General features: G+C 31.8%; 1 protein-coding gene and 1 long non-coding RNA gene across 2 annotated transcripts in view; both read left to right on the top strand.

Moving 5' to 3' along the window:
• Positions 1-10893, top strand: part of LOC139426032 (uncharacterized) — a 60466-nt gene that overhangs the window by 3133 nt on the left and 46440 nt on the right. The window lies entirely within an intron of this gene.
• Positions 2675-9241, top strand: LOC139425997 (uncharacterized). The gene is made up of 4 exons (XR_011637230.1): positions 2675-2774; positions 5707-5803; positions 6904-6967; positions 9180-9241. It is a non-coding gene; the product is annotated as an uncharacterized lncRNA (long non-coding RNA).

The raw sequence follows: 10893 nt of genomic DNA, 5'->3' as shown, positions 1-10893 counted from the left end.
TTTTTTTTTTTGCAAAACCTTTAGTGTAATTTGAACTTCAATACTTAATAGCACCAAAGTCATATCCTGCAGGGATTTTTATCTTTCTTTTTTTTGCCAAAAATATAAAGCAATCTGTACTTAAGTCTTACGGAAACATAAAATTATCTCTTTTATAAATCTAAAGCGTTAAAGTAAACAATATTGTTCATTTTTTATTGCATGAGATTTTGTAACGGATCTTTTAACATAGCTGATTTCAAATCCGCAATCGGTTTCGCTCACCAAGCTATTTTTTTAATCACATTTTTACTCTATCTTTTGTCGAAATATACAAGCTTGAAAATGTTATATAAATATAGGGTCAGTATAAATGTTGCAATAAACTTCTAGGGAAGTTAATCCACATCACCAGGATTAAAATTGCACAGGTCCCGTGTTCGGAAATGTTGTCATACGCCGCTAAGGGTACTTCCCTATTTTTAACTGTTTCTTCGCATGCATCTGAACAAGTTATTTGCTAGAAGCAACCCTAGCTAATACGACGACATTTCCAGGTATTGCTTCCTATGCATTTTAAACCCTGGTGATGTGTCTTATCTTACCTAGAAGTTTGTTGCAACATTTACCTGAACCCTTGTTAAATATAACGATGTTAAACTTGAACATTTCGAAAAAAAATTTCATTTTTGAAAAATTCTATAGCTTTAAAAACAAAACTAATTTCAGATTCTAAAACCACACTCCCGAATTCCACACGATCAATTATTTGTATAAATGCAATAAAAATTTGTTTCCCACTGCAATTCAAGTTTTAATTGCTTAAAATTATTGTTAAGTGCTTTACTCATTTTTAATTATTTAATCTGTTTTCTTTTTTTTTACAAAAATATGTAATCTGAAACAATAACCTCATATTGCAATAGACACTAATTTAAAATCTTTTTCTAATAGAAATAAATGTATATATTAATCTACATCCGGAGAAATTCTTTTTCGACTTTGATCCAGTCGTTATGTACGTGATGGTACATAACCGTATGCAGTTACTTAATCCCTTTTTTGAGGGTCATGCACTGGCAGGTGGTGCACACTATACTGGTATTGTCTCAATGGTAATTATATCCACTGCTTTTTCTAATATATGAAAAAAAGTTGTTTTTCAGTACCTTTTCATTCCATTCGATTTTTCCATAAAGTAAGATACTGCAAAATTATTTCAGAAAAACTTTTTTACATCCTATTTTATTTTAAACATTACCACCCAACAAAATCAATAAATATCGTTGTTGTTGTTTCTAATGCTGCTTGCCAAACCAGCAAGACTGCTTGGTGAAACCAAACGAATTTAAGACAGACAGTACGTTTCTTGTTTTTCAGTCGCGCCATCTATGGCCAAGAATATAACTTCAGCCACACATACGACACATCTTGCTTATAGGGCATCTTGTTTGTTGACCTATTCATATATCCATTAATTCATTCACAGATCGTAATTTTGACCTGAAACAGGGATCGACCAATCTCCAATTCAGTATTCCCAGAGATGAGATTTGTTATAGGAATAGAGAGGACTTCGTGACCCAACAGAATTAGCTTGCATTAGTCCCTAGTCTTCGACCGACAAGAATCGAATTCCGTCCTCGTGGACAAGGGCCAAACACCCTACCAACTAGACTAGACAAATAGATAAATGTAAAATGCCTCCCTAACGAAACATTTAGCAATAGTTTTTCGAAAATAGTTAATTTATATCACAATGAAATAGATAGTTAACGATTATGAAGAGCTGCAATGACAGTTCAACTCAAAAGTTCTCAATTTTTTTCGGTAGTGGAACTCAAAGATTTTTTTTTAATGCCCACCTAGAAAATGACGTAGGTCATACAGACATCTGAAGGGTAGATTTGTTGGCCACTCTTTCAGGTTTAAGTGGGCCAACGTTGCTCCCACAGTAGGACAGATAGTACAGAGAAGGAAAGAACATCCACTCACCCCAGAACCTTTCTGATGCAAGGGCCTAATCCCTACTCAGGCCGGTCGGCGTGGAACTCATAGTAATTGATCTCTTTTTAGCGGAACCCTTACTATATTCATAATTGCTATTGAAGTTTATTAATTAATTAATGAAAATAATTATTTTAAGAATATCTAATGACCTAATTTTTTTTTTTAAAACTTGGAAAATATTTCATAAATAAATGAAGCCCAACGATGGTGGATTTCGTTTCACCCAGCCATTGTTGGTATTCGAACCCGTGACGCCACATTGGGAGGCAAGCACTCTATCCCTTTGGCCACTACTGCTCAATGGAACACCTTGAACAAAAATAGATGAATGTAGCATAAGGGAACTAATTCACTATATATAAAAAAAATTCTCTCATAATAAAACATTCGTGCATGGGTAATTTTCCAGAAATGGGGTAAAAAGTTTTACTCTCCATTTTTCAAGACTTTACACTTAGAATTTTCTTGTAGTTCAAATTGTACAGAAAAATCATAGTTACAATAATAGAAAATTTATTTTTATCACTTTAATTTGATTTTTATTTATTTTAATATTTCACGATTAAATTGTTTTCTTTTCCGATCACTTTTTAGCAAAAGTAAATCTCATTAAAAAATTTTATCAAATCCTATCTAACGACTTTAGTACAAAATTGATTCTTCAAGATATTTTCTGATGCTTTCAGAGTGAAAATATAAGACTAACAGCACCCTACAATACAAATTGCACAGACTATATTAAATCGTGGAAAGAAAACCAAGGATTTGGACCTTTAACTCAACAGGTAAGACAATAATATCCCAATGTACAACTTAAGGGAGTTTTCTCCAAGCAAAATGTAAAATCCACAGTTTAAGTACCTTAAAGTCGAGTTTAAGGTACAGTTAAGTACTTTAATTTTAAGTGCCTTTAAACTATATATATCATTTTGCCGTAAAGAAGTATTAAGGCTTTAGAACGGATAAATAATATTATTGCTCTAAAAACTATTAAAATATTTTGAAAATAACTAAATTGGCGAGATATTTTCACCTAGAAAAAAATAATTAAATTCCATGAATTAGTCTTAATTTTTGAAAATTAGATCACGAAAGCTTTTTTTTTCCCCAATTAACAATCAGCGCCGTTTTCATAATTAACATAAATGACGCTGGTTAGAGATGGGTAAATATTCACGTAACAGTCATGAGTAACTAATAACCCGGTTTTTCGAAACTCTTTCGATAAGGAAAATAAAAAACTACAGTTTATGTGCCTTCGACTTGAAGCAAAGCTATAATTCTAAACTATATATACCACCTTGTCGGAAAAAATCACACGGAGCAAACCAACAAATGTTACTCTTTTCCTTTAAAAAATGTTACTCTTATTCTAAATGTTGCTCTTTTCTTTTAAAAAATCGCCAATTTGGCGATATTTTCCCTCTTAAGGTCTGGTTTCTTAGGACAAGCGCCTTATCTGGGCGTCAGCGGGACGTCAACGTCCCGCTGACGCCAACAAAATACTGGTTTGTTAGCTCAAGGCCTGGTTTCTTAGAACTAGCGCCTTATCTGGGCGTCAGCGGAAAGTTGACGTAGAGTTGACGCCAAAAAAATACTTTTTTGTTAGCTCAGCGCAAGCAGTCGGTCCAACGCAGACATTATCTCTCATTGCGCATGCGTTAATAAAGTAAACAAATATTTATTTTGAATTTGTATTGATTTTGTTATTGTCGACCAGTGTTTTAGAGAACAAATAATGACTTTGTCCAAGAAAAAACACATTATAGCTGAGCTAAATGAAGAGTGCTATGTTTAATGAAGAAGCTATGTTTAATGTCAAAATCAAAATCTTGGCTGATTTCAATGTGCTGTTGGATGTTGTCCGCCATTGCTTCTGTGGTTAACGTCACGTTGTAATCCAACTGCAGTTGAGTTGGACGGCAATTGTAGTTCAAGATGAGCGTTCGATGACGTATACTATCAAACTCACAAATGGACCAATCAGAGGTTAGCGCTGATTTCCAGCTGACGGCGTCCTGTCCTAAGAAACCAAGCCTTTAGATGAAAACCATTAAAATCAATGCCTTATTTTCATTTTTCGAAATTATTTAATGCCTAAAGCCAGCATTGTAGTAAGCTTTTAAATATTAAAAAATTAAACCACAAATTCTTTTAATTTTCTCCAAATTGATGTTTTGCACGATCATCAGAAAAAACAAAGGCGTTGGCTAAAGATAGGCTAAACTTGACCTAACAGTCATGAGTAACAGCTGCAAACTCCCAAGCATATCATTCATAGCATTCCAAGCATATCATCATTCTGCAACTCATAGCATATCATTCGCAAAAAAGCATCATTTCGTGTGACATCAGAGCTTTTGAAAAAAAGAATTAAAAATTTACAAGAGTTCTACAAGCGACATATTACTCGCTAAGAAACCTTATTTCATATAATGTGCAGAATTTCAAATTTTGCAGAAGTTTAAATATAACATTCTTTACAGTATACAAAGGGGAAGTTCTTTTTATTTTATATTATTTAATAAAAAGTGCAGTTTTTAACTTGGTAATTATAATAAACTAGTTTTTAATGTAAAATTTTAATTCCCCTAATGCGCGACTTTAAATCAATGCTTTGACAATATAATCAAATGCTTATTATTCATATAATATTAAAAAAACAACAGTTCTAGGAACTCTACAGAAAATATTAATAAAAATCTAGCATAAAATCAAAAATTATTTGAGTTTTTTTTTTTTTAATCTTTTGAAAAACTAAAGAAATTTTGTGTCATACTCGCTTATCTCAACGGCCGCAATAATAGTTTCTTTTTCATCATTTGTCCCTTAACAGTCAGTATTTTTCACAAAATCAAGGAACATTTTCTTTTTAAAAATGAATAATTACTTTAGTTTTAAAGAGCAGTTTATTAATATATCATGAAATAAACGATTACCCGGATTCAAACACAGAACTTATAAATAAAGTTCTCGATAGAGAAAGATATTTTTTTTAAAACAGTGAATAAATAGTTTGCATTTAAAGCACAAAAACAAAACAAAAATCACGAAAAAAGCACGTGCAAGTGCAATAATTTTTGAAATCATTACAATTTCGAAAAAAATGTGCATTAAGTCCTCAAATAAAAATAGCTCTTCCAGCATGTAGATTTCCTACTACATATTTGGATTTCAGCAGGCTGCAGATCGATGCACATAGTATTTTTTTTTCTAAATTTCTAACAGGTAAGAATTCTCGAACTAAATATCGAATGCTAATTTCTTCTCTGTTTTGACGTACTTCCTCTACATTTTTTTTAAATTCAATCGCTATTTTGACCTTCAATAATTTTGTGCAGCATTTCGAAATATTACGTAAAGTTGAACACCCAAAACAACGACGGTTTTCGATTTTTTAATATGAGGTAATGTAATTTTTAGTTTTAAATTAAATTTAGTATGTTCAAATTTTTAAAGGAGGCATTTTTATATTAGTTAAATTTTGATTTTAGTCCCAAAAGAGTGTTAGACACCATTAAATTTACATTTTTTCATAGCGCTTGAACTTTAAATTGTTCAAAATCTCGAAAAGTGTGAAAAATATTATTGATTAAGCAGATTCCGTATACAGGTGCTGCGCGCCAATCTTTACGGAACATCCTGTGTGTATTTGTTTAGTCATAGTTATATATATATATATATATATTATATGTTTACTATTATATTTATTTTAAGGAATGCATTGAGCATTGTAAGTTGACGACTGTTACAAGTCTGAACATGTGTGCTGATGCACAGATTATTTATTCTCACATGGAAGAAATTTGCCTAGGTAGGTACATCTCTTGAAGTATACAGAGTATCCGAAAAAATATGGGAATTGTCGCATTTTATATAGTCAAAAACTTAAAAACAGATGTTATAAGATATTTACAAAAATCAAAATTTAGAATAAATTTTATTTAAGTAAATTCGTGGAATACTTTCATTCAATGATTCAAAACTTGACCTCTCATATCCTAAAATCTAAAGTGCCTTCTGGAAGAGGTGCCAGCTTTAAGAGTTCAAGTTTCGTGTCATTTCATAGATTAGTCTAGAAATTTTGGACATTATTTTACGGATGTCTATTATAAGTTTTGCAATCTGCAGCCATTTTCCGATTTTTTTTTATTTTCTTTTTAGTAATTTTGACCCAGTCTTCATTTTGTGATAATACTACCAGTAGACCGGTAGCCTAGTCGGTAGGGTGCTTAGCCCATGTCCAAGAGTTCCATGTCGTGGGTTCGAACCCCGCCGGCCGAAGACTCCCGTAGTAAATGGTGACTGATGCACGTTAAATCTCTCGAGTTGCAAAGTCCTCCATGTTCCCATGACAAATCAAAACCTCTGGGGGTACTGAATTGGAGATTGATCGTTCTCGGATTCAGGTCAAAATTACGATATGTGGATGAAAGAATGGATGTAAGAACGGGTCTGCCCTATAAACGGGTGTGACGTATGGGTGCTGCAGAAATCAAATTTTTGTCCATAGATGGCGCAATTGGAAAAAAAAGAACAATTGCACCCCTCTGCCTTAACAGGCATACCAAGATAGTAAGAAAATACTACCAGTGATTTAAAATTAAAAAACCTAAAAGTTAAATTGTGGTCCTTTTTAATAATAAAAATTGTAGTTAGTCAATAAAAAAGGGTTCTTACCATCCCATCTACGAAGAGCTGGGCTTAGAGGTGAGATTTGCACGAATAAACATATTGTTTGAATATTTTAAGCGTCTTTTTCATGCTTTTCGATTTGAGCGTGTTTTCATTATTTGAGTTTTTTCGTAATTTCATACTTTCTATACATATTGGATACTCTGTATAAATGCCACTTTAAAATTTTAATTGAAATCAAAGTAGATAAATATTACATTAAGAAAACAACCTTTGTAGGGGAAATAACAGCAACAGATGATATCATCAAAAACTGCACCGAAAAGTGCCAACCAGCCTGTATGTATGTGTTTTTTTATTGTTTATGCTTGCTTCGAAGTGCACTATTTTGCTTGTTAAACATGTCTTTTATTTATAAATGTTCCCGTGAATGACCAAAATCAAGATAATGTCGACTTTCTCCGGTGAATGTCAATAATCACATAGTCGCTTTGGTGAATGTCCGATTTGTTATTAATTTATTCGTTGATATTGTTATATTTATTCGATATTTCAATATCTGCTGAGGACAGATAAGATAAACATCAGTGTTCGGAGTACCGGGCAAATGTATACCGGGCAGTGGGACTGAGCTGTAAAAAAAACCTTGATGTAGGGCATACCGGGCAAATGTATACCGAGTAGTCGCACTTAACTAGACCTGGTATATATTTTCCACATTTACTAACGCTACTATGTCAACATTCACCTATTTCAAACATACAACGGTGGAATTCAACAACCAAAAATTTCGTTCACAGTAACATAAATATGCTAGCTGTATATCCATTCTTCGTACTGGGTTGATAAAAAAGAAAAGGAATCAATAAATCAGCACTCAACGACATCAAGAAATCATCCCAAAAAAAACTGAACGACATATAGCGACACAGTTAATAAAGCTATATTATACATGATACTATTTATTGACATTTGTTTCCTTCTCCGGTAGCTTTAAGTTATTAAATTAAACAAAAGAACATTCTTGAATTTCATCAAAACCGAATAGTCAGTCTTAATAATTACCAATTATATCAATAGAATACTTTGCAACTACATTAGTATAACTGGTTACATACCCTCAAACTTTTGAGTTTTGGGGAAAACACGCTTATATGTTGAGGCAAACTAAAGTTGAAATTTGAAAAATGAATGGAATTCTTATAAAACGTTCAAAAAATATTTAGAGCAAGATCATTTCACTATCTGGCTCTTAACCTACTGTTTACAATAATTATAAGTAATCGTGGACACACAAATTTTATTTCAAGAAATATGATTATAACTTACAATAATCACTTCATGCACCAAAATGTGATAGCATTGGGAAAAAACATGCGAAAGAAAACTTATTTTTATGAGGTATGATCCCACACAATGCCGATGTCAATTTTAATAATTCTTCTTTCATAATACAAAATTAAATTTGTGGGGTTATACCCAGCGAGGGGGATATTTTCAGGCTGTTATTTATTAAAATTTAATTTAGTTCTATCAGAATTATTGGCAGAGTAGAACGCCATTTTTTAGCAGCATATAAGAAGCAAAATTTCTCTAAGGAAAAGGCAGAAGAACTTGGAAATAGGACGCAGAACATTAATAAATCTTTCTGCAACAGAACACGCCCAACATTAAAAGAACTATTTCTCAATAATTTTTACCTTTCTACTCTCAACAAACTTGTAACCCATTTTCTTTCTTTTTGTCTTCAATTCATTACAAATTAAAGGGAATTCAACATTGCGTACTTCATTCCAATGAATAAGATTTCAGAAGACCCAAAACTGTAACAGTTATAGAATATTCCTCTTTATAGAATAGTGTATATTTCTGTGTCTATATAATTCGGAAAACAACAATAAAGTATGGTATACAATAAAGAATCCGGAAAACAAAATAATTACTTGAAATCGTATCATTTGAGTTTATTATATATAAAATTTTATCGTTTTTTAGGTAATTATTTTTTAATTTTGAGTGAATAATTTCACCTAAAATTCCCCCAATCTGTTTTTAAATTACATATTGAATTCATATCGAAATCTCACAATTATAAAAATTTGTTGAGTGGTTTATTATCTAAAAGAAAAGAAGGGATAATCCATGTATTTTTTATTTGAGAATAAAATTTTCAAACGAAGAACATTTCATTACAGGGTGGTTTTCTACGTCTGATTAAGAACTTTAGACCTAAAAAAAATTTTAAAAAGGAAACAATATGAAAGTATTATATTGCAATATTTTTTAATCGTAAGTATTCTTTATTTTACATTTTTTAATTTATAATTTTTTGATAAAAATTGTTGTCGAAAAAAACATTTTTGCAGAATTAAATGGTATAACAGCATGTGTGTACTTTTTCTGTATACTTTTTGCATATTTTATTGTTTGAAGCAATATGATTCAGAAAAGTATGGAGTGTAAAATATAAGTATAAGTTTAGATCATTAAATTTGGAAAAACGATAATCAGGACTTTACTTTTTGAATATATATATTTACATATTTTTTTTCAAGAGAGCAAAAGTATGAAGTTGAATATCGAAAAGAACGACATGCCACTAAAGAGGAAATGCGATCAGACATAGTAAGTTTCTAATACATTTCAATTTTCTTTTTAATTTATTGTGTTTACATCAAGTTCAACATCTAGTTCAGAGAGCATCAAGTTCAGAGAAAGAGGGTAAAAATACTGTAAAAGTTCGTTCTCAAATTCGTTAGTTTAATCTGCATGTAAAAGAAAAATGTATGTTTTTGTAATAAAAAGGAACTTTTTTTAAAAGCCAACTCAGTTTATTTGACCTTTTCTTCAGAAAAAGTACGAAAATTAACATTTTCGCAATCAGGCATTATTTTTTTAGCGTTTTTGCAAAATAATTTCGGCACAATATTCAGTTAAAAATAATTTTACTTCGAAAAAAAACATGCCTAAATTAAATAAAAAGAGAACTAAGTTTAATTTATCATTCATCTTAGTTCGTTACATTTTTTTTAAAAAAAACTAGGTTTCCTCAATATTTTACTCTTAAAATTTTTTTTTTTTCTATGTCCACCACTTTTGCCAACATATGGGCTCGTGGCACTTAACGAGCTGTATTGTTGATCACTTTTTTTTCCCGAGCCCTATTATGGTGGATCAACGTCACCTCAACAACGTAAGAAGAACAGAGAGAGATTACATCCATGTCCGAAGCAGAATTCGAACCCGAGACCTTTCTGGTGTGATGCCAACCTCCTGGCACTAATACAGGGTAGTAGGTTCATTTAAAAAAATTTGTTGTTGCTTCGATTGCCTACTTGCCATGCCAGAAAACCTGCTTCACACACCAAGAGGAAATTATAGCAGAAAGGGTGTTTCTTGTTTTTCACAGCCGCCATTTATAGCCAAGAATACAATTTCAGCCACACACACGTCATAGTCCATTTATAGAGTGGACCCATAAATACATCCGTTCATTCAACGTAATTTTGACCTGAACCAGAAAACGATTGATCTCCAATTCAGTAGCCTCAGAGGTACTGATTTGTTAAAGAAACTTGGAGGAGTTTGTGACTCCAACAGATTTAACATGCACCAGTCACCATTTAACACTCGGGGTTTCTTCGGCTGGCGAGATTCGAACTCCTGTTCCCACGAAAACGAGTCCAATGTCCCTCACCAGGCTACCCTGGTCTCTTAAAAAATGTACCAGTTTTAATTTAAAAACTATTCGCAACAAAGTTGATTTTTTTTTCTTTAAGTTTTTTAGTTCTAGCAAATTTTTGTAAACTACGCTTTTACATTTAGGTATTTGTTTATGCCTTTATTTAATAATTATACTTAATCCTAGTAGTATATAATCATATTATGCATGCAGTTGTGTTGTTTTCCTCGAAAAAGAATATGTGTATATAAACTAAACTCAGTGTGGTGCGTCAGTCTATAGAGGTCCAAGGCCTACTGTGCCCAGCTCAGTTTTCTTGACATTGGGCTCTGGGCAAAATGAAGAAAAATTATAGACATATGAAAAAGGGGGGTGGGAAATAATAAGTAAAAAATAACAAACAACATTTTATTAAAAGAAAAAAAATAATGTTAATTAAAAAACCGGAAAAAAAGCCGGAAAAAAAATATATAATCTTTTCTTCAGCCCACACGATTATATCCGCAAAACAGAGTGCTTTCTGATATTGTATCAATAAAGCCAAAGCAAAATATATTAATACAATAGTGTGAGGAGCACTCAAAAAA

Source organism: Parasteatoda tepidariorum, chromosome 7 (genome assembly GCF_043381705.1).
Source record: "Parasteatoda tepidariorum isolate YZ-2023 chromosome 7, CAS_Ptep_4.0, whole genome shotgun sequence".
Lineage (NCBI taxonomy): Eukaryota > Metazoa > Arthropoda > Arachnida > Araneae > Theridiidae > Parasteatoda > Parasteatoda tepidariorum.
This window is presented reverse-complemented; position numbering and strand designations above follow the sequence as displayed.